General features: G+C 47.0%; 1 protein-coding gene across 3 annotated transcripts in view; it reads right to left on the bottom strand.

The window, feature by feature from the left end:
* Positions 1-21967, bottom strand: part of LOC119164969 (uncharacterized) — a 507466-nt gene that overhangs the window by 370278 nt on the left and 115221 nt on the right. The window contains exon 2 of one of the 3 annotated variants that reach the window (XM_075873424.1): positions 5970-6073. The exons of 1 other annotated variant lie outside the window; for it this stretch is intronic. The gene's annotated coding sequence lies outside the window, so the exon portion shown is untranslated. The remainder of the gene's footprint in view (positions 1-5969; positions 6074-21967) is intronic. One more of the 3 variants, XM_075873425.1, reaches the window with a different exon arrangement.

Raw genomic sequence — 21967 nt, 5'->3', positions numbered from 1 at the left:
TATCTATCTATCTATCTATCTATCGTACACTTGAAAAACGAACAAATAGACATCTATTGACAGCTTTTCCATAATGGCTAGCTCGCCAGCCAAATCTCTTAACTAATGACATACCAACTAACCCAATATAATGCCAATAAAACACACCAGTAACATAACACGCACGTAACGTATAACGAAACGCGTGAGCGGCGTCGCCGACGTACGACCGAACCAGGGAGTCCGCGGGAATGAGCCGCGGCACAGCACCCACGGACCTCCAACGAGAATCCACTCGTCAACGGCCGCGCCAAATCCCCAAAGAGAAAGAGCTTCCCCTTCTCGTGGTCCACGCAAACACGCTCCCGTCAGGCGGCGCCACTGAACGCCCCCTCGAGAGCACAGCGCCATCTTTCTCTCGGCGCCAGTTAAGCCAACGACGATCACTCGCCAATGTCCTCCGAGATGGCAGACGCGCGGCGTGCGCCCGCCATCTCGGAGGCCATGACTCGCCACACACACGTAAATCATAAGGCGAAAACGACTTTACATCGGGTAACAGCCCCGCGACACATTTTCTCACTGCCTCTCTGCCTGATATACAGGGCGACCTACAAAGCGATCGCTATAATGTTTCAAGCCCTGGTACAACATTCGCACTCTTAATCTTGTTTTATTTTCCACTTTTTTTTCTTTCCGGTTAGCGAAACTCAACCCTCAATATTTTCGAACATGCTCGTCTTCGTACAGTGCACCAGCCATGTACGAATGCTACAGCGGTCTCTCAGAGTTCGCAAACGAGATCTGTATACAACACCCACTGCCTCCTTCTCTCGCTGCTCATCTCTCCTATAGCCACGGGAGGCCGATAGGAAAATACCGGCCCACCAGCTGTTTTACGACGACGGCAGACACTTAAAAGACTGCCGCTCGAAGATCTACCCACTGACACACGACTCTACTTAGTTTTTCCTCATTGCGATCCGTATACGCGCGCATCTACGGAAAATCCCGGAGTTGTTGGGTATGAGCGCGGTTTATCGACCGCTCCCGTCTTTTCCTCAAACTAGAATGGCTTGCCCCGGGTATTCATATGCCTTCTGAGACCACGCCCGAATAATAAAAAAGCAGTATTTCAACTGCACGGGTGGTCCCCGAAGGAGATCGGCAGGCGCCGATTTCATTTTTTTTTTCCTGAGAAGTACAAAGCCTTATATGCGTATACCAAAACGAAAACTGACCGTCAGCGTCAGCATTAATGTCAAAAGTCTTCATTTTTCTCTCATCCTTTATCCCCCTTACCACCTTCCCCAGTACAGGGTAGCCAGCCGGTCTGAGAACTGGCTAACCTCCCTGTTCTTCATCATTTATTCCTCCTCTCCTCTCCTCGGCGATGATGAGTCATTCGTGAAACAATAAAATGCGACAATGGAAAGATACAATGAAGCGTGACAACGTAAAATGAAGAGCGCGACCTCGATAAAAAATCCAATATTCATAAAGAATTCGGCATTTTAAGTACAGGATCGACCCCAAGTGTGAAAAACTCGCCAGTACTCGAGGAGGCAAAACCAGAACGTTCATTCTGCTTATGAAACGTCCGTTATATGACGTCTAATCAAGCTTTCTACAAACACGGTATAGAAATTTGCGAATCATGTTTCAAACAGCTCCTGTGAGCTCTTGAACGCTGATGATTGATATCTGAGGTTTAACGTCCCAAAACCACCATATGATTATGAGAGACGCCGTAGTGGAGGGCTCCGGAAATTCAGACCACCTGGGGTTCTTTAACGTGCACCCAAATCTAAGCACACGGGCCTACAACATTTCCGCCTCCATTAGAAATGCAGCCGCCGCAGCCGGGATTCGATCCCGCGACCTGCGGGTCAGCAGCCGAGTACCAGCTCTTGAACGCTAGTGAAGCGTTCACCTTATACGTGTACGAGCCCGTACGCAAATGCGGTGCCCAGAAACAGCGCTGCCGAAACAAGAGGACCGCGATGCGCCGCCATTTCCGAAACCCGGCTGCGAGAACCAGCGGTCGCTCGCTCTCAGCGCCGGCGATCGTCAACGGACGAACATCGTTCGACGACCGTGACGAGTGATAACCCCTCGACCCCCGCGCCGCACAACGGCGGGTCCCACGTTCCACCAACTACATAGCTGCATCCGTATACATCGCTTCTGTACAAGCGCGACGAAGGCGGTGAGCGCGCGGTATTACACGGACGTGCGCTGAATGGCATTGCACATTAACGCTGTGTGCTCGGCAGCGGCACGTTCCGTGCCGCGTATTCGGAAAGCGTGGCCGTACAGAGCGAAAGTTATAATGCGCGGGCTTAAATAGAGGCAAGGTTGCTCGTGCGTGGCATGAGGTATGCGGAACGCATCTCAGATAAGGGAGATCGAGTGTGCTGCGGCACGGCCGATCGCTATGCCGTCGATGGGGACACGGTGTTCTTCCTGGTCTTAAGGACTGTGTCCAGGATGCGTAAAGCGTTTTCCGGGACTTGCCCGTGCGAGGCAAAAAGTTCTCTCGTTTAGGTTTTTTTTTTGGTATATATACATGTATCCCCTATGAAAAAGTGTATCCTAGTGCGAATCCTATCCAATGCAATGCACACCATGATACGTGATTAGCTCTCCATTAGGTTTCTACATTAACACGGATGCGAATGTGCGTATTCCTACAGGATGTCTAGTAAGATACGAAACGGATTCTACGAATGTGGTTCTTTAAGCACGTGTATCACAAGGCCGCCGGCTTTTCGTGGAATTTTTGTGACACTCTGAGTGAGTGAGTGAGTGAATCATAACGTCATCAGTAGTCATGTGGCCTATCAACCCAAGGTTATTACCTTGCCATGAACTTTATGCCACATGGTCACGGGCTGCCGAAACAGGCCACGCCAATTTTTAGGCGTCATAAACACGTGAATTAGTGACTCGGCACATTCGAACTTAAGCTTCTTACACGCTCACTTGAATACACGACGCATTATAGAGTAACTTGGTCCTGTGCTCGAATTGGGCGCCGAAACCCACGTGACGTCCTCTCTTGATCACGTAAATTTTGTCGCCGTTGAATGTGAATGCCTACGGGCAACTAACGATCGGCGGATTTATGCCGGATTTCACGCTTCGGGGTGCCTATACGAACATTTTCACGTTAACAAGGTCATACAAAGGCGCCTGAATGCATGGGCTATAGTGTACGTGCAGTGCTCACGGTTAGAAACCAGATAATTTAAAAGATACTGCAGGCAGGAGAAAGATTGACCAAACATACTGGAACAAATGAGAAATTCAAGGCGACAACAAATAAAAAAGTCACAGCATATCCGTGGAGTAAATGACGATGAGTGGGACGAAGCGTCCATCAGTCCGTCCGAGCTTCCGTCCATCCGTGCGTCCGTCCGTCCACACGTCCGTGCGTCCATCCAGTGGTGGTAGTGGTTAGAAGATGATAAAGGCACCTAATTTCTGCCACCCAGTTGGGAGCACGGCGCAGTGTCTATGTCCATCTAGTGAAGACGCCAAGTACCACCATCTCGCATCTTTTCATCATGTATTCATCTTATAGAAGTACCGCCATCCAGCAGACATTCGAAGGACTAAACGAGAGGAGGCTACATACTACTACTACTACTACTACTACTTCGCGGGTTCGTATCCCGGCTGCGGCGGCTGCATTTCTGATGGAGGCGGAAATGTTGTAGGCCCGTGTGCTCAGATTTGGGTGCACGTTAAAGAACCCCAGGTGGTCAAAATTTCCGGAGCCCTCCACTACGGCGTCTCTCATAATCATATGGTGGTTTTGGGACGTTAAACCCCACATATCAGTCAATACTACTACTACTACTACTACTACTACTACTACTACTACTACTACTACTACTACTACTACTACTACTACTACTACTACTACTACATATATCGCGGACGCACGACCCGCGGCTTAAGGAGCTTCGCCCCTAAAGACAACGAACCATCTCCCCGGATTATACCCTGATGGGATGCGGAGCAGCAGTGGTGCGCACGGCGTTGACCCGGTTGAAACGGGCGTTGACGCGGGTGCTGGAAGAACGGTTTGAAGCGAAACTCGGTGTAGCGTTTACTCGAGTAAACGTTTCTTCGAAACGCAAAGACGCGGGAGGCGGGACGCGCTGAAGACGCTTGCGCTCGGCTTCCTCGGCTCGCGTGTTGTCCGTGTTTTACCCGCGCGCCGTCAAACGCGATCGGTAATCTTGACTCGCACCTCGTCGGTGTCGCTGGTCTTCCACTGCCGACACTTGCGTTCGGCTTTCCCGGCTGGCGCCCCATCGGTGCTACAGGCACGACGTCGCCATTCGCGAACGCGATCGGCTTCGCTAACCCTCGCAACGTCACCGACAGCCGGGAAGGATTTCAAACAACATGTCGATGTACCAATAAAGTTTCCTACAAGTACGCTAGAGGGAACCCTGGCGCTATAGTGCCTATGGGAGCTGCAACGCACGGCGCTTCAGCGATCCTGAAAATGATGGGTAGTAGACGGATTTGTCTTAATCTCCGTGCTTTTGTATGCGTCTGGCTTCGCATCACTTGAAGCTGCTTTTTTGCCACGAAACAGAAATCTACAAATGCTCAGCATTTGCTCTTCACCACTTTAAACTTTTGGACTCGGTATTTCAAATCTGATCACGAAGTTCATAACCGTCCGTTCATTAATTGGATACAAAACCAAAACGCAGCAGTAAAAAAAAGACAGATGTGCGTTCGAGGCCCGCAAGCACGAAGACTAGACAAATCCTTGTACAACCCATCATTCCCACGGTCACTGAACGATCGCAGCGCCAGGGTCACCCTCTAGTTAATTTCAGGAAACTCTGCGGATATACTGATCTCCAAGATGACTATAGATGCCGATTCCGAAACATAGTTTTTTTTTCACACTTACGTCTCAACACATAGTGACCCCACGCGGGGCGCCTCTCGAAAACGATGCTTTAGACCGGTCATCCCTTCCAAGCTCATTTGCATACTTATATTTAGAAAAAAATTAATGTAGGGCGAATACAGTCAAGTGCAGGCCGCAGTCCGAAAGTGAGAGGGCCGTGTGAGACCCCTGTCATAAAGAACTGTGTCACACCTAAGGGACGCCGCTTGATCGCGGCACCATGCGGCAGAATTTCTGAAACGACTTTTACATATTGAAGAGTAGCGAGAAGAAACTGGATATTGAACTCACCACGAATATTTTTACTAGGCTTATCGTACAACGTAACACGTATATACCATTCAGTAGGAGCAAGGCGTAAAATTCCACGAATCTACTCCAAGTAAATCATGACGCGTGAACGAAGCGATGTTCTAAACTCCAACAACGTCTTTGAAGTTGTCGAATAGCATAAAAGGTTTGTGCTATAGCAGGTACTTTATATCGTTCCGTCACGATTATGATTGATATAAGTTTATACTGCTAGACTTTCGGTGCCCCACATATGTTTGTGCCTCACGTAAACAACAAAGCTCGCATGCGACACTCACCGACCTAATCCAACTTTCGGTGTCCCACATATGTTTGTGCCTCACGTAAACCACAAAGCTCGCATGCGACACTCACCGACCTAATCCAACTTTCGGTGCCCCACATATGTTTGTGCCTCACGTGTAAACAACAAAGCTCGCATGCGACACTCACCGACCTAATCCAACTTTCGGTGCCCCGCATATGTTTGTGCCTCACGTAAACAACAAAGCTCGCATGCGACACTCACCGACCTAATCCAACTTTCGGTGCCCCGCATATGTTTGTGCCTCACGTAAACAACAAAGCTCGCATGCGACACTCACCGACCTAATCCAACTTTCGGTGCCCCGCATATGTTTGTGCCTCACGTAAACAACAAAGCTCGCATGCGACACTCACTGACCTAATCCTACTTTCGGTGCCCCACATATGTTTGTGCCTCACGTAAACAACAAAGCTCGCATGCGACACTCACCGACCTAATCCAGAGACCGAGGCCGACCACGGACGCTGGTCGACTCCCCGACCGGACGCCACTTTCGCGTGTATATGCTGGCGGCGAACACCTGACGTCAGCACCTGCATAGAAGACGAGCGAGAAAGAAAGAAAAAAAAATTACGAAAAATGTCCCTGTTTTTACGGGTTCCTTTCAACAGATTTATTGCTACCCGCGGGTTTTGTCAACGCCGACCAGTAAGCGCGTTCAAATGTTTTTTTTTGTTTTTTTTTTCGGCACAAAGCAAATACATCACACTTACGCAGTGCTGTCCCACTTAAGAGGTTGCAGGCTTGGAACTACTATACACTACGAGAGCTACGCTAAGTTCGTACGCAATCAAGCAATTTTTTATTGACTTTCTTTTTTCTCGAAACTTGTTTTTGTCTCACAGTGGCAGGATGTCAAAGACAAAAAAATAAGAAAAGCCATTCGAGTAATTCTTCAATTAATCACCAAGCAAGTGTTGTGCACATCTCGTATTCATGAACCAAAAAAGAACAAACAGAGAGAGAAAGAAAAGCGAATGAACGAAAGAAAAACAACGACACTGTTGGGAGCTTCGAGAGAAGGGATCGTAAAACGTTGAGAGCCTGGGTGCCAGTTAACGCCCTGTCGCAATGCTCCAGCAGCCGCGGTAATTTCGAGCCGCCTTCGGCTTCCACCAGCTTGTTCCCGCGTATAGGAGCCGATCGTCGGCGATCTCCAACGCGAATTTCGACAGCAAAGGCGGCCGCTCGGTGCTCTTTGTTTACGAGCACGTGTCCGTAAAGTTCGCGCATTCGAGTTGGTGCACCAACATGAAAGCGCGCACGCGCGCACGCAGATTTAAGACGCGTGCACGTACTTGACAACTTAGGCACTACGCACATCCCCCCTTTTTTAAAGACGATAGTCTTTCTTGGAGACATTCGACGTAAAGATTTTCGTCTCTCTGTCTGTACATTTGTCTCTCTGTCCACTTTTAACAGCATCGGGTATTTCAAACGGCCGACCCCATCCGCAGCGCCCACCTATGTTGCTCAAGATTCGGCGTTCATACTTGCGCAATTGTCGATTAAAAGGCAATTATTGCGCGTGTCCGCAGCACCATATAACAACACGTATATATTCTGCATGTGCACCTTGTACTAGAAAAGGCATACATAAGTAATATTAAGGACCGTGTATAGCGCTTATCACGCTGCGCCGACCATCCAACGCTCGCGCGGAAAGGCGAGTGTTTTCCAACGCTTTGCTAAAACGAGACGGTGGTGGCACCTACCCGTCGCCTTGCGTTCTACACCTTATCACCTCTGAGGCGGGCGCGCACACCCGTCTCAGAGCCACGCGCTTTGTTTTTGAGAAAAAAAAAACTGCCGGATGGCGCTCATGTCTCACGTGTGACGTGACTTGATGCGCTCGTTCGCCTCCGCTGCATGCACGCTCGAGACACTCTAACGCAGCGCCTGCAGAATACCATTCACCGATCTTCTTGAGCAGAACATCGAATAAATGTTTTGTTCACTCTCTCCTCACGCAGGACTATCATCTTTCGACAACATTTGCAGTGCAATATGCAGATACGGGGCCAGTTTTATTCATTCATGCGCGCTCCTTCGCGTTTTCATGTTTTTTTTTTGGGTCTTTTGCTTACAAACACCACGAGTGAGCTAGTCGTAAACAGGAAGACTATACGGTCACTTCGTTGGAGCATTTCTTTTTCTTAATTTTTTTTACGTGGTCGCTGGCATCACCGTCGAAGCGTGTCTTCGCTTGGTGTCCTGTTTACTCTATAGGTGTCCTGACACTGCTGGGTACCCCCTACGCGAACCTCTAGGAATAGCCAAGACAAAGAAGCCAGCTTGACTTGACCTACGACGACCCCCTGTACCCGGCTCCCTTCCCCGTGAGGTCAGTGACTGCGGGTGTATAAGATCGCGCCCACCTTTGCAATCAAAGCAAGTCATTGATTATTGTGTCTTACTTGACGTTAGAACAGCCGGAGGCATACCCGTAGGACTAGGAACACGATTTCGTCAATTATATATGCCCCGTCGCGGTGGTCTAGTGGCTAAGGTACTCGGCTGCTGACCCGCAGGTGGCGAGATCGAATCCCGGCTGCGGCGGCTGCATTTCCGATGGAGGCGGAAATGTTGTAGGCCCGTGTGCTCAGATTTGGGTGCACGTTAAAGAACCCCAGGTGGTCTAAATTTCCGGAGCCCTCCACTACGGCGTCTCTCATAATCATGTAGTGGTTTTGGGACGTTAAACCACACATATCAATCAATCATTTTGTCTAGTGTAGTAACTGTCACGCATGCATGTCATGTGACCCGAACGCTCCGTGTGACGTCACGCAAGCTCCGTAACAACTCGAATGAAAGGCAGTGTTCCTGGCTGACATTGCAGACGCAGTGCTATTCTGCCAGTGGTCAGTGTTCGGCCGATCTCGGTGAGGGGCAAGTAACGTACGCGCAGTGACGCTTGGCGGTTTTTTTAACATTTTGCCAGTATCACTATACTGCCCCAGCCAGCAACGGCAGCGACATGACGCTCCACCAATGACGTCATGCGTGACGTTTATGCCTTAGTCACGTGACCATTAGTTGCCGAGGTGCAAATAGACTCTTGCAACTCTATGTTAAATACAATATCTGGGGTTTCGCGGGCTAAGACCATGACATGATAACCACTAAACGCAAGGAGAAGTTTTCAAGGGCTCATATTTTCTTCGGTAGACACACAAGATTATTGAGAACTAACAGGCAATCAATCCAAACAAGTTATGGGGGATGTCAATAGTAGTAATTGTGATAAAATTGAAAGTGAAACTAAAGCATACGAAAATCTAACTAGTCGCGCCAGGGAATGACTATACCACCGTAGCTAAACTGGTCGAGCGTCGGACGCTTTATTCTAAAGTTGCAGGTCCGGCCCCTGCCGGCGGCAAGCTATCCTTTCGTGCACGTTAATTTCTTCTCATACATACCACAATTTGTGCAAATAACATCTCTTACGCGTTCCTTGGCTTGGTTGTCTGCTTGGCTTCATTGGCGTAGCTGTGAGGCAGGCCGTGGTGAACGGCTCTAGAAATTACAACCATCAGTTATTTTTCGAACGGGCACTGGCATTGCGTATCACGCGCGCCTCTAGAATTTCCCCTCCACCTAAGTACAACTGCCGCGACCGAAGTCGAACCGGCGACCTTCGATTCAGCGGCCCAGCACCGCAACCACTCCACCGTTGCGACGGACAAAACTTATACGGCGGCGACTGGAACGGCAGTCTTGGCAAGAGGCAGCTCGGTGCAGTGACCGGCGAGGTAAACAGTCTCGCCGCGAAGTTGTAAACAACCGCCTGCCGGCTCAAGAGCTGCGCAGAACACAAGACGGAGAAACATGAGAAGGAGCGCAGGATAGAAAGATACTATATGACAGGATAGAAATAAGCTATGAATGGGGCAACGGCGACAGCGCGCTGCTCGTTCGCTGACAGGCCGTAAGTCGATACGGGAACGATGACCGCGTATAGGCTCATCTTTCCATCATGGCATCCGCGAACGCTCGAGAGACCCATGAAGAGCGAATTGACTTATGAATGAACGAGGATGTATCAAAAGCAATGCTGCAGGGCGACCGCGTTGCGTTCCCTGCCCTCCCAAGAGAGTAGCACGTCAGCCATTTCTACACGCCGGCTAAGCTCTCCACTTTTCAACGAAGGGTTCTCCGTCTTTCTATGTCTCAAGAGTTACTTGTAGCGTTTTTTTTTTCTTCTACTTACTTATTACCGCAATCGATTCTGTGGGATTCAAGCTCGGATTTCCCAAGCAGTTGTTTTGATACCATCTAAGCAACATTCTCGGGGCTTAAACTGGGAAGAAAGAGAACACTAGTGAATAAGTATGTACAAACTATCATACACGACAATAACGAACAGGAAATATACTACAGGATCTCAACAAAAGCTGTTGTTGTTGCTTTACAAAGTTTATAGTTATTACTGCATTGAACCACTGTATACCGCTTCGTGCGAAACTTGCTGGGGGAAAAATGTGACACCTCAGGCAAATATAACGTTTCTGCGGAAATCCCGTAAAACCCTGTAAATCCTGCGAAATTCTCGTACATCAGACTTGGCTTCTCTTTGAGAGCCACCATAGTGTTTTCGTTCACAAAATCCCACAGGTTAATTGTCTGCTATCTATGAACAAGAAGCGCACGATGACCAGCGAAGGACAAAGGGCTAGCGGTGGTGTCCACACATATGGCGGACTTACGCGCACATTCCTTACACCAGCGCTGTTTCTGATTGGTCGTCTTGATGATCACGATGGCCCGTCATTTTTCAGGTACGTGCGTTAAAACGCCCCTATAGGAACTTGTGGGGGAAAAAAAACAAAGAACAAACGCGTCATTCCTTCCTGGCTTTTCCCCTCTTCTCGGTACGATTCGTTACGTCAGCAGTCTGTGCAATTGACGTCAAGAGAAAATACGCTCTTCATTGGTCCATTACGAGGGATATCATCACTCACAAGTGTTCCTCTTCCCAACATTGTCGCGCAGGCGCAAGGCCGTTCTACTCTGTCGGGCGTCACTATATAAGGTGCGCAATCAACAGATTTCCCTTCGACTTGTACGCTTTCGAACGCGCAAAAGGAAACAACGGCATGTAGTGGAAAAGCGCAAAATATTTGCGATGTCCCCATATACGATCAGAAGTTGCCAATTGTATTTGTATAAAACGACGTTCTTTGTGTGCGTTTAAGTTGTGTATGACATGTTTCTCTTTTTGTACCAGACCGTATTTCGGAGCAAAGGCATTCGTCGGGCTATGTACCCTTTTTTTCCCTTTTATTCCGTTTTTTTCTGTTATATGTAAAGCGAGCAAGCGAGCAATGGAAAGAAAAATGGTAGGTGTAACCTTAAGAGACAAGAAGAAAGCAGAGTGGATTAGGGAACAAAGGGGGGTTAAGGATATCATAGCTGAAATCAAGAAGAAATGGACATGGGCCGGGCATGTAGCGCGTAGACAGGATAACCGCAGGTCGTTAAGGGTAACTAACTGGATTCCCAGAGAAAGCAAGCGGGTTAGGGGGAGACAGAAGGTTAGGTGGGCAGATGAGATTAAAAAGTTTGCGGGTATAAATTGGCAGCAGCAAGCACAAGACCGGGTTAACTGGCGGAACATGATAGAGGCCTTTGTCCTGCAGTGGACGTAGTCAGGATGATGATGATGATGATGATGATGATGATGATGTGTAAAGAAAATAAATGAAATCACAAATGAAACCAAATCAAATAAAAATCCACGTAGGCTAAACATTTAGCGCTGACATTTCCGACACGTTTTCGGAAGAAATAATTACGGAGGAGTAGACAGAGCATATAACAAAATAATACCTGTGTTTCAACGTCCCGAAACCACGATACTGTAAAGAAGGCAGCCGTAGTTCAGGGATCCGGACATTTCGACCATGCATGTAGTGTTGTTTAACGTGCACTTACATCTTACAATCGCCTTCATCGAAAGCCGACCGCCACTGCCGGAATCTAATCCGCGAGTTTCGGGCCAACAGCTGACCACCGCAGCCACTACACCACAGCGGCGGATATACCACCGCCTGTATAGGAGCGATAGTGAAGGCGAGGAAAGCAAAATGAGCTGGCAGTTTCTCGTCTCCGAACTCGGAGTGTATACCTCAGGGGTCCTTTAAATTAGTTGCGTATGACAGAGACCGCGCAGCAAACAGTTAAACGCACTCATGTAAACAATGACAGGTCAGATCGAAGGAGTAAGAGATGAGCATCCCACAGACTTTTATGCACCACGCTTCAAACGATTTCTAAAAAAAAACGTTTCATTACATTCTACGCTAACTTATACATAGAATACACCTCACAAACTTTTGTACACCACACACACATGTGTGTTGTTGTTGTTGTTGTTGTTGTTGTTGTTGTTGTTGTTGTTGTTGTTGTTGTTGTTGTTGTTGTTGTTGTTGTTGTTGTTGTTGTTGCTGCTGCTGCTGCTGCTGCTGCTGTTTTTGTTGCTGTTGTTGTTGATGATGATGATGATGATGATGATTCTTTTCGGTTTGTGCTGCAATTCGAAGTTTCAAATTTAATGCATACAGGTATACATTCTTGAAGTGATTGTATGATGCGTTTGTTATTATGAAGTGCGTTTATGTTGCGTTTGCTTTCATGAAATGTTGCTATCGAGTCTACCTGTATTGTTTTACTTGGAGTGAATGTTTTTGGTTATGTATGTTTGGCAAAAAAATATAAGAAGGAGGCTACGGTTGAGCCGACTATCCCGACACCATGGTAGTAATGTACAATATACATACAAAGATACGTGAAATTGAGAAGATTAGCAGTGTATATACGTGATGTCGCACGTAACTTTAGCCAGAGTTTAAAAATATGCCGGAACACGTAATTATGACGCGACCGTTGCCTGGAGTTAGACTATTTTTTGTGTTCTCAAATATTGTTTAATTAGACATGCTTAATTAACTAACTTTTCAAGAAATGAAGATAGATAAAAAATTCAATGAGAAAGTTGTAGATCAGTTTGCAAAACGCCCGATTAAAAAGTTTTGAACTTTATATCTGTTAGGTATTAGTGTGTTTCTGCTAATTGCAAATGGCCGCGAAATACAAGAAAAATACCACGCGACAAACCCGCTCGCGCGTCAGTGCGCACGATGATTCTAGTGCTCCCTAACGTTCCGCGTACGAACGACACGCTTCCCTAACAGCAGTTCATGACAGCGATAAACAGTCACAGCGGTTATCCTTTTCGTGGCCGATAGCAGAACGTGTTCATCGTAAAGCCACCACCATCGTTGCGGCCCTGCCGAGATAGCACAATGGGTCAAATGTTATGGTCGTTCGTACGCGGAACGTTAGGGAGCACTAGAATCATTGCGCGCACTGCACTGCGCACGAGGCGTTTGTCACGTGGTATTTTTTGTATTTCACGGGTATTTGTAATTAGCATAAAAACACTAATACCTAACAGATATAAAGTTCAAAAACTGTCCAATCGGACGTCTTGCAAACCGATCTACAACTTTCTCATAAAATTTTTATCTATCTTCGTTTCTTGAAAAGTTAGTTCATTAAACTTATCTAATTAAACAATATTTGAGAACACAAAAATAATCTGACTAACTCCGGGCAAACGCGAGCAACATGCATTCGGTCGCGTCGTGAATACGTGTTCCGTCATGTTTTTAAACTCTTGCTAAAATAACATGGGACACCCTGTATATGCACATAGTGCAGTGAATGTTATGTGCATGTTTGACTGAATAGTTTGGTGGCTCTCTTATTTGACTCACATTTAATTGATTGATATGTGGGGTTTCACGACCCAAAACCACCATATGGTTATGAGAGACGCCGTAGCGGAGGGCTCCGGAAATTTCGACCCCCTGGGGTTCTTTAGCGTGCACCCAAATCTGAGCACACGGGCCCACAACATTTCCACCTCCATCGGAAATGCAGCCGCCGCAGCCGGGATTCGATCCCGCGACATGCGGGTCAGCACCTTAGCCACTAGACCCCCGCGGCGGGGAATTTGACTCACATTTAGAAGCACGCACATGCCTGACGAATGCGCATAGGAGTATAACAGCTTCTGTCAGGCGATACTCAGCTAATGCCAAAATAAAAACGTCAAGGACCCCGCCCTTCCGACCTCGCGGCGAGGTTCTTCACGCACTAGAAACCAACGCACCACCCTCGAGTGCTGCTTCAGTTTCGCGCAACAACGCCACCTCTTATCATTCCAGCTGCTCTTCCGACGCGCAACTTGGGTCAACGCTGACGCATTTCACAGTCGATTACTTCTCGCGCGCCGCTTCGGACTCCCATCATTCTTTCGTCACCGCGTTTGTTTGTTTGTTTTTTCTTTACACACGAATTCTCTCTTAGACGAGGCAATCAGTTTCCCATTTCTGGTATGCCCATACTTTTACTTTTTTTTCCCCGTAAAGCTGCTCGCATAACACGCTTCATCGTCATTACTTTCTGTATTCAATTCGATTCTTCCGCCAATATTTACGTACAGCTTAATTGAGGAAAACGAAATTTTCTTTCCCGGGCAAAGCGCGTAGAAACAATATTGAAAGGACAAAGAAGAAAAGACACGCTATGCATGTATACGGAACGCGCAGCAGCGTAATCCGGTGGAGCGGCCCTCACAGAGCCCGCTGTAAAATCTTACTGCGCCTACCGAAAGAGCAGTAGCGATGTGCCCGGTGCGCTATAAATCATCCCGCTTTACGAACTAGCGAAGCACTCGGTATACGCGTTTCCGAGGCAGCATCCGCACCTGCGCAACTCCGAACTTCACTGTTGCTTGTGTTGACGATGGTAAAGATAAAAAAATTATGGCTGAGCCCTTCCAGTGGGGTGGAGAGTTTTTAAAGACTCGCTTGTTACGCAATTCACGGGGTGTGACGACTGTTGCGGTCCTATACTCTTGAGCCAGGCAACATTACATCTGCTAACGCGTTGCCTGGCCATAGGACGCTTCCATAGCGGTTTTTTTTTTTTAAGCGATTCAAGCACTGGTTTTGCAATTGCGGTAGAGTACTTGCTTGCCACACATGAAGCCCGGGTTCCCATTCACCGCAAATCCTTTTTTTTTCTTTTTTAATAAATCTGCGCGATAGCGTAATTGAAACATGTCCTTCTTACTCAGCACTTCTCAAAAGCTGCTACTGGTTTGAAAAGAGGGGCGACACGCATGAACATTTTGACACAGTGTCTCAATAATCGATTTCAATTATCGAGTATGACTTCGTTAAAAAAATGAAGACATCTTCTTGAAGGAGACCACCTCTCGTTAGTAGGTAGCCACCTCTCGTTTAGTCCTTGGAATTCCCGCTGAATAGCGGTACTTGTATATGATAAATATATAATGAAAACATGTGAGATGACGGTACTTGGAGTGTTCACTAGATGGACGGACCAACGGACGGACTGCCCGAGATCTCATTGCTTGGTTCTCCGCTGCCTTTGAGATTAGAAGCATCGAAATCTTTCAGCAGATAACTTGGTTTTTAAGGGCACCCGGGACTGACGCACCTGCGACAATGCCATTGGCACATCTAGAATCGGTGCACCTGCGACAACGTCATTCGATGACGCACGACAAGGCGTCATCATTGGGGCACACCTGCGTCAATGCCGTGACGATGTCATGTGATCACACGACATCATCGTGACATTGCCGCAGGTATGCTGATCCCGGATTGCCTTAAAACCAAGTGATATGCTGTAAGCTCCCAATGCCTCCAATCTCGGAGGCAGTGAAAAAACCACGCAACCAGATTTCGGGCAGGAAACCGAATGCAACGAAAGTAACGTTGTTCACATATGATTTCGCTCTCGTACTTCCTACTTAATATGGCGTCGTATGATGACGTCACGTAAGTTTTCATGAAACGTGACCTTCTTACAGGACACGTCACAAAAGGTACTGACGATTCAAAACGATGCCAGCACGCGAGAAGCTCGCGGAAGAACGTTTCTCAAATCAATTTATGACACAGAGTACGACTTCATTCGAAAAAAAAAAAGGCAAGCGCCGCGCTTACGGCGCATTTCGACGGAGCTGCCCGTGATTGGAAAACGATCGCGGAGAACAAATTTCATGACCGGCACTGCGCACGCGACGACAGAATCAACCACACAGGGACCTGTTGACCAACGCGTTCGCCGCCTTGTTCGGTACAGCTGGTCAGAAATACGAAATAATAATCAATGAACGACGTTATTTCCGTGCCCGGGCGCGATCTGATTGCGTGCGCCGTATACGCCGCCAAGCCAAGCGATCAATACGCGAAAAGAACGCATTCGGGCGAGTATATCGATGCGCGCGACGTGTCGTGAACGACGTTCCTGTTCGATGGCGAAGGGGCACGCATGTTCGTGATCTAGTGCACACGTCGCTCAAGATTTAACTCCAAGCATGTAATACTTATGGCAGCTGCGCGAGTGGCCCGTGGCGTAGCTGGTTGATTGATTGATTGATTGATTGATTGATCGATTGATTGATTGATTGATTGATTGATTGATTGATTGATTGATTGATTGATTGATTGATTGATTGAGAGACGCCGTAGTGGAGGACTCCGGGTGGCGTAGCTGGCTGATGCAGAAGGACCGTGAAGGGGTGATGCTGAAAAGCGTATAGCAGCGTCACACTGGTGGTGCCAAGCCTGAAAGACGAACGGAGCTAGCTGGCTTTTCCTGTTACTCCCCTCCTTGTTCTTCCCTCTTTTCATTTTCTTTTTCTCTCCGTTTCTTGTATCTCTTCTTGCATCTCTTCCTTTCTATTTCTTCCATTCTCCATTACTTGCTCTATTGTCGCTCTTAAATTGTTTCTCCTTCACTTCCTTTCTTTCACTTCCGTATTCCTCCTAACTCTCTCTCTCTCTCTCTCTCTGGGCTTCTTTCTTTCTCCTTCCGCCTTGCTCTCCGTTTTCTCTATCTCTTTTTCGTGTCTGTTTCTTTCTATATCTTCCGCTCTCTTTTCACGTACCTCCCTTCCCCTCTTTCACGTGTATCCCGTGCTCCGCCGAGAAGAGCAGAGTTTTCATTCAGCACTCGCCCCCGCTGTACTCGGTAGCGGGGCTTGCCCACCTCCTGAGGCTCCCCACCCACCTGCGGAGTTTTGCACGATGGAGTGAGTGAGCGACAACTTTATTCATCGAAAGGGTGAGGGACGAGGGAAGCTAGGCTGCCCAAGTTACCGATAGATACCTCGACCAGCTTCGCTGCTAAAAGAAATTCAAGCTTGCACGAGTCGTCAGAACGGTAGCGCCAGACGAATCCAGTAACAACTTTTTCGGCTAACTTTCGACCACACTCAGATACACAAAGAGAGAGCAATGACCATTCAACACCTAATCTCCTGAGGCTATCACTTTTTCCATTAACATTTAACAAAGTGTACGACTACTTTCCAAATATTGGCCTCTTTCATGTAGTGCTTGTGTACACCCATGTGTTTTCGTTCAACGCGACTCGTGTGTGTATGTATGTATGTATGTATGTATGTATGTATGTATGTATGTATGTATGTATGTATGTATGTATGTATGTATGTATGTATGTATGTATGTATGTATGTATGTATGTATGTATGTATGTATGTATGTATGTATGTATGTATGCATGCATGCATGCATGTATGTATGTATGTATGTATGTATGTATGTATGTATGTATGTATGTATGTATGTATGTATGTATGTATGTATGTATGTATGTATGCATGCATGTATGTATGTATGTATGTATGTGTGCATGTATGTATGCATGCATGCATTCATGTATGTATGTATGTATGTATGTATGTATGTATGTATGTATGTATGCATGCATGCATGTATGTATGTATGTATGTATGTATGTATGTATGTATGTACGTACGTACGTATGTATGTATGTATGTATGTTCGTTTGTATCCCAACCATCTATCTCCACCATCTGTCTAAAGACAGGTCATAGAGGTAGGTTGACGATAAATCTAGGGGTTATCGTTCCCCAATCAAATTACGTCCTGGAATACAGAGCTGCCCTTTGACACCTTTTTCGATTGGCGCCGCAACATGCACGTTGACGTTCCCTCACCGCAAAACGTCAGTGGTCCCGTTATAGACAGCGGAGGTACGACATCTCGAGCCACTCCACATATTGAGACAAACCGAATATAACGGGCATTGAAAAAAAAAAGAAAACGAAGGATAGATTAAAAAAAATTCCGCCATAACCACGAAGTGAATGATGATGAGTGGGCGAAGCTCCGGAGGTAAACCTGGTAAACCATGAATCCTCCGTACATTTTGCCCACTCGATTTTATTACATCGCTCCCCCTAGCGTACGTCGCCGCACTAGATCGAACGATTGCCTTCAACCAATGACACGCGCCATATGTGACATCATTCCTATTTTATAAGATCTCGCGTCTTTCATCAACTACAAGTACCGCTTTCTAGTTTATAACATCTTGCATCTTTTCATCATCAGTTACAAGTACCACCATCTAGTAAACACTACAAGAACTAAACGAGAGGTGGCTACATACAGGAGACGGTACCGCCATCTAGTGAACACTGCGAGAACTAAACTAGAGGTGGCTACATACAGGGGACGGTACCGCCATCGAGTGAACACTGCAAGAACTAAACTAGAGGTGGCTACATACAGGCTACAGGGGACGCACAGCCCACGCCCTAAGGAGCTTCGCCCCTAAAATAAAACAGCGAGTGATGAACACAACTGCGAAGACCTATAACGCGCGAACGTAGAGGCTGTCGATCGTTCGAGTGTTTCTCTCCTACAAGTTCATTCTTGCCGGGCTCAGATAATAGCATGCAGTGCGCGGCGTTCTGTAACCCAGATCTTGGAGTACTCGTAACCGTAACACGAACGGGATCCAGCGGATGTTATCGATGGTTCAATCACTGTTATCTGTGATACGTCAACAAAAGCTTATCTTTCGTTTCAGTAAAACCGTGGGAATGAAGTTTTCACGACCTACTATACTTGGGTATATATGGTTATCGTTCCTCGGGAGGCGGCTCTTAATTCTTTTTTCTTTTTGGACAAGGCACTACCTTTGCGGGGTTGTTATCTGAAACGGTGTACTTGAAATATATCGAACACGATGGCTGTCTGTCTGGAAGACCGATAAGGGCGGAAAAGAAGACCGTGGGAACGTCGGAGGTCGACGTGTCTCAGAGGCGCACCTGTAGCACTAGAGAGATAAGGAACTACAGATATGGAAAAAAAGGGGGAGAGAAGCTTTTTTTTTCAATAGTACGTTTGGTTAACGAAAATCCAAATTATTGCTGGAGTTTTACGTCCCAAAACCACGATATGATTATGACAAACTCCACCGGCCCCGAAAATTTCGACCATCTGATGTTCGTAAACTTGTATACCTGAACCAAAGTACAGCCGCATCCACATCTGTGTAGAGCACGCAAGCAGCCGGTTTTTGCTCTGTAAGGCGAAACCTTGAGGCAGTACCGGGCTCTTATGTAGTCAGCCTCACAACTATAGGACACGAATGCTCCCGATACACCACTTCATAGCCCGAAACTGTCTCGGGGTTTCGCGCCGCGGAGCAAGAACTGACTGCTCGCGTGCTCTACGCAGACGTGGCCGCTGCTGTACACTATAGCCTTTCGAATGTCGCCTTCATCGAAACAGGACCGCCGTACGGCCGGGATTCGATCCCGCGACCTACGAGTCAGCAGCCGAGCACCATAAGCAAAGGCCAGCGTGGCGCACAATATCTGGTAGGGGGATCGCTTCGTTTTATTTGCTGCTAGGAAGTCACAGCTGCCAGGAAGTCACAACAAGGGTAGCGTGCGCCGTAGTTGTCCGCCGCCGCCGGTGTTTGTTACCACTATCACACGAAATCACAAACAAAAACTTGGTAAACAAAACATCCAGGACACGTCTGGTTTCAAACCCGGGTCCCCTGCGTGCCAGCCCCAGTAATATACCGCAGAGCCACGCCAGTACTTGACAAACAAACAAAACAAAATAAATCAATAAAGACTACAACGCGCCACCACATAGGCGCATACGCGATTGAGTTTTACGTCTACTTCCTCGTGGTCCCAGTAATTGCCGCACAATCTGTTATCACGTAGCCCCGCCGCGGTGGTCTAGTGGCTAAGGTACTCGGCTGCTGACCCGCAGGGCGCGCGTTCGAATCCCGGCTGCGGCGGCTGCATTTCCGATGGAGGCGGAAATGTTGTAGGCCCGTGTGCTCAGATTTGGGTGCACGTTAAAGAACCCCAGGTGGTCTAAATTTCCGGAGCCCTCCACTACGGCGTCTCTCATAATCATATAGTGGTTTTGGGACGTTAAACCCTACATATCAATCAATCAATCTGTTATCACGTCCGCGTCAATGGTATACGGTGGTATAATTAACTGTGTTCGGCTGCTGACCCAAAGGTCATGAATTCGATCGCAGCGGCAGCGGCGGCAGCGATAGCATTTCTACGGAGGCGAAGCGATGAAAATGCCCTTGTACAGTGCGATGTCGGAGCGCTTTAGAAAATACCCAATGGTCGAAATTTCCGGAATCCTGTATTACGGCACGCCTCATGGTCATCTCGTGGTTTTGGCACGTGTTACACACCAGATATTGTGATTAATCAGTTGTTTCTTTCGCATTTTTCTTTTTATGTATATATTTATTTTTTGTCGGTCCCTCTGTCTGTCTATCCGTTTGTTTGTTTGTTCGTTTGTTTGTTTGTTTGTTTGTTTGCTTGCTTGCTTGCTTGTTTGTTTATTTATTTATTTATTTATTTATTTATTTATTTATTTATTTATTTATTTGTTTGTTTGTTTGTTTGTTTGTTTGTTTGTTTGTTTGTTTGTTTGTTTGTTTGTTTGTTTGTTTGTTTGTTTGTTTGCGTTTCCCACCTCTTGAGCGGGTAGGTTCCATGGACGAGGGACATAAGAAAACCGAAACAGCGCTCGCAACGAGCGAGGGATGTCTCGGGCTCGGAATACAGAAACCTGTCACTGAAAGCGAAGACCCGCTTTAAGGTTGTCGAGAAAAATAAATACGGCAGAAGGGCAAAGAAACACGAGCAAACGAAAAGTTCCGGGGTCGTTGAACCGGGGGAAGTTTGCCAAGTGTCGCTCGCCGAAACGCTCGGGAGCTAAAGGGGTGGCCGCATTGTAAACGCAAAGAAAGAAAGAAAGAAAGAAAGAAAGAAAGAAAGAAAGAAAGAAAGAAAGAAAGAAAGAAAGAAAGAAAGAAAGAAAGAAAGAAAGAAAAACTGGGTGCGCAAAATGTTTTAAACTATTCCGAGGGATGTGCCAGACGGGAAGTTTACAGTTTTGTCACCTACATTACAACGATGACAACGTGTGTGCGTCGAGAAAGCTGGGGAGAGTTCTCAACAAGAGTTACTGTATATGCTACACAGAGTTACTGTATATGACTATTTTAGGAGTCATATGCAGTACCTGCTAGTGTATCCATCTATGTAATGCAAATAAAGTATATACAGCATACATCCATATACTGCCAACTTCAGGCAACATACCAGTCCCGCTACATTGGTTAACGTCCCTGCCTTTCCTTTCCTTTTTGTTCTTTTCCTTCCTTAGGCAACATATGCAGTATATGACTCCTAAATGAGTCATATTCAGGTAGCATACACAGTATACTGTGTGCACAGTATATAGCTCTATAAAGTAGCATATATTGTATTGACTCCTAAAGAAGCCATACGCATTAGCTGTTCTCAACCATGTGCATCACAGAAAGCAACGAACTCTGGCGCACAGCATTGTGTGGGTCAGAAAGATTCACAAGAGAGAAGGAAGGGGAGAGGGTGGTTAAGGAAAGCCATAGAAGTTAGCGTGACTTTGTTCGGCTTGCTACGCTACAAGTGGGAAAGGGAACGAGAGGGTGAAGGCAATTCTCAAAGTGCATCCACGTTATAGAGCGGAGGCGGGGGGGGGGGGGGAGGGCACAGTTTGAGGCACGTAGTCGACGCATGGAATGCGATAGCAAGGTAGCGTTGGTGAGAAGGCTCACAAATAAGGGGCTCCGCTAACGTAAGTGCAGGGGCACCGGATCTTGGAGTGAGAACTTTTTTTGTTCTTGTTGCTTTTGTAAACGAATAGGAGGCGTTCTGGGCCGCGCTAAGTGGATGCCCAGCCGCACCTGCAGATGGCTTTCCGATTTAAGCCCAAAGAGTTAACTAGGCTTTCCTTAATTATGAATAAACTATAGGTATAAGTGGGCGATAGTTGATGTCCATCAGTACTTCCTGTCTTCGTTTAAGACAAGTTTTATTTGCTCTAGGGTTACTGTATATGGATCCCAAAGAAGCCACCTCTATATCAACGCTATTCGAATTGAAAAGTGAGATTTGCTGTGAGATTCGTGGTCTGCGCGGTACACGGCTCTACTGATGACAGGTAATT

This window comes from Rhipicephalus microplus, chromosome 9 (assembly GCF_043290135.1).
Source record: "Rhipicephalus microplus isolate Deutch F79 chromosome 9, USDA_Rmic, whole genome shotgun sequence".
Lineage (NCBI taxonomy): Eukaryota > Metazoa > Arthropoda > Arachnida > Ixodida > Ixodidae > Rhipicephalus > Rhipicephalus microplus.
Note: the sequence above shows the minus strand (reverse complement) of the source record. Positions and strands in the feature narration are given on the sequence as shown.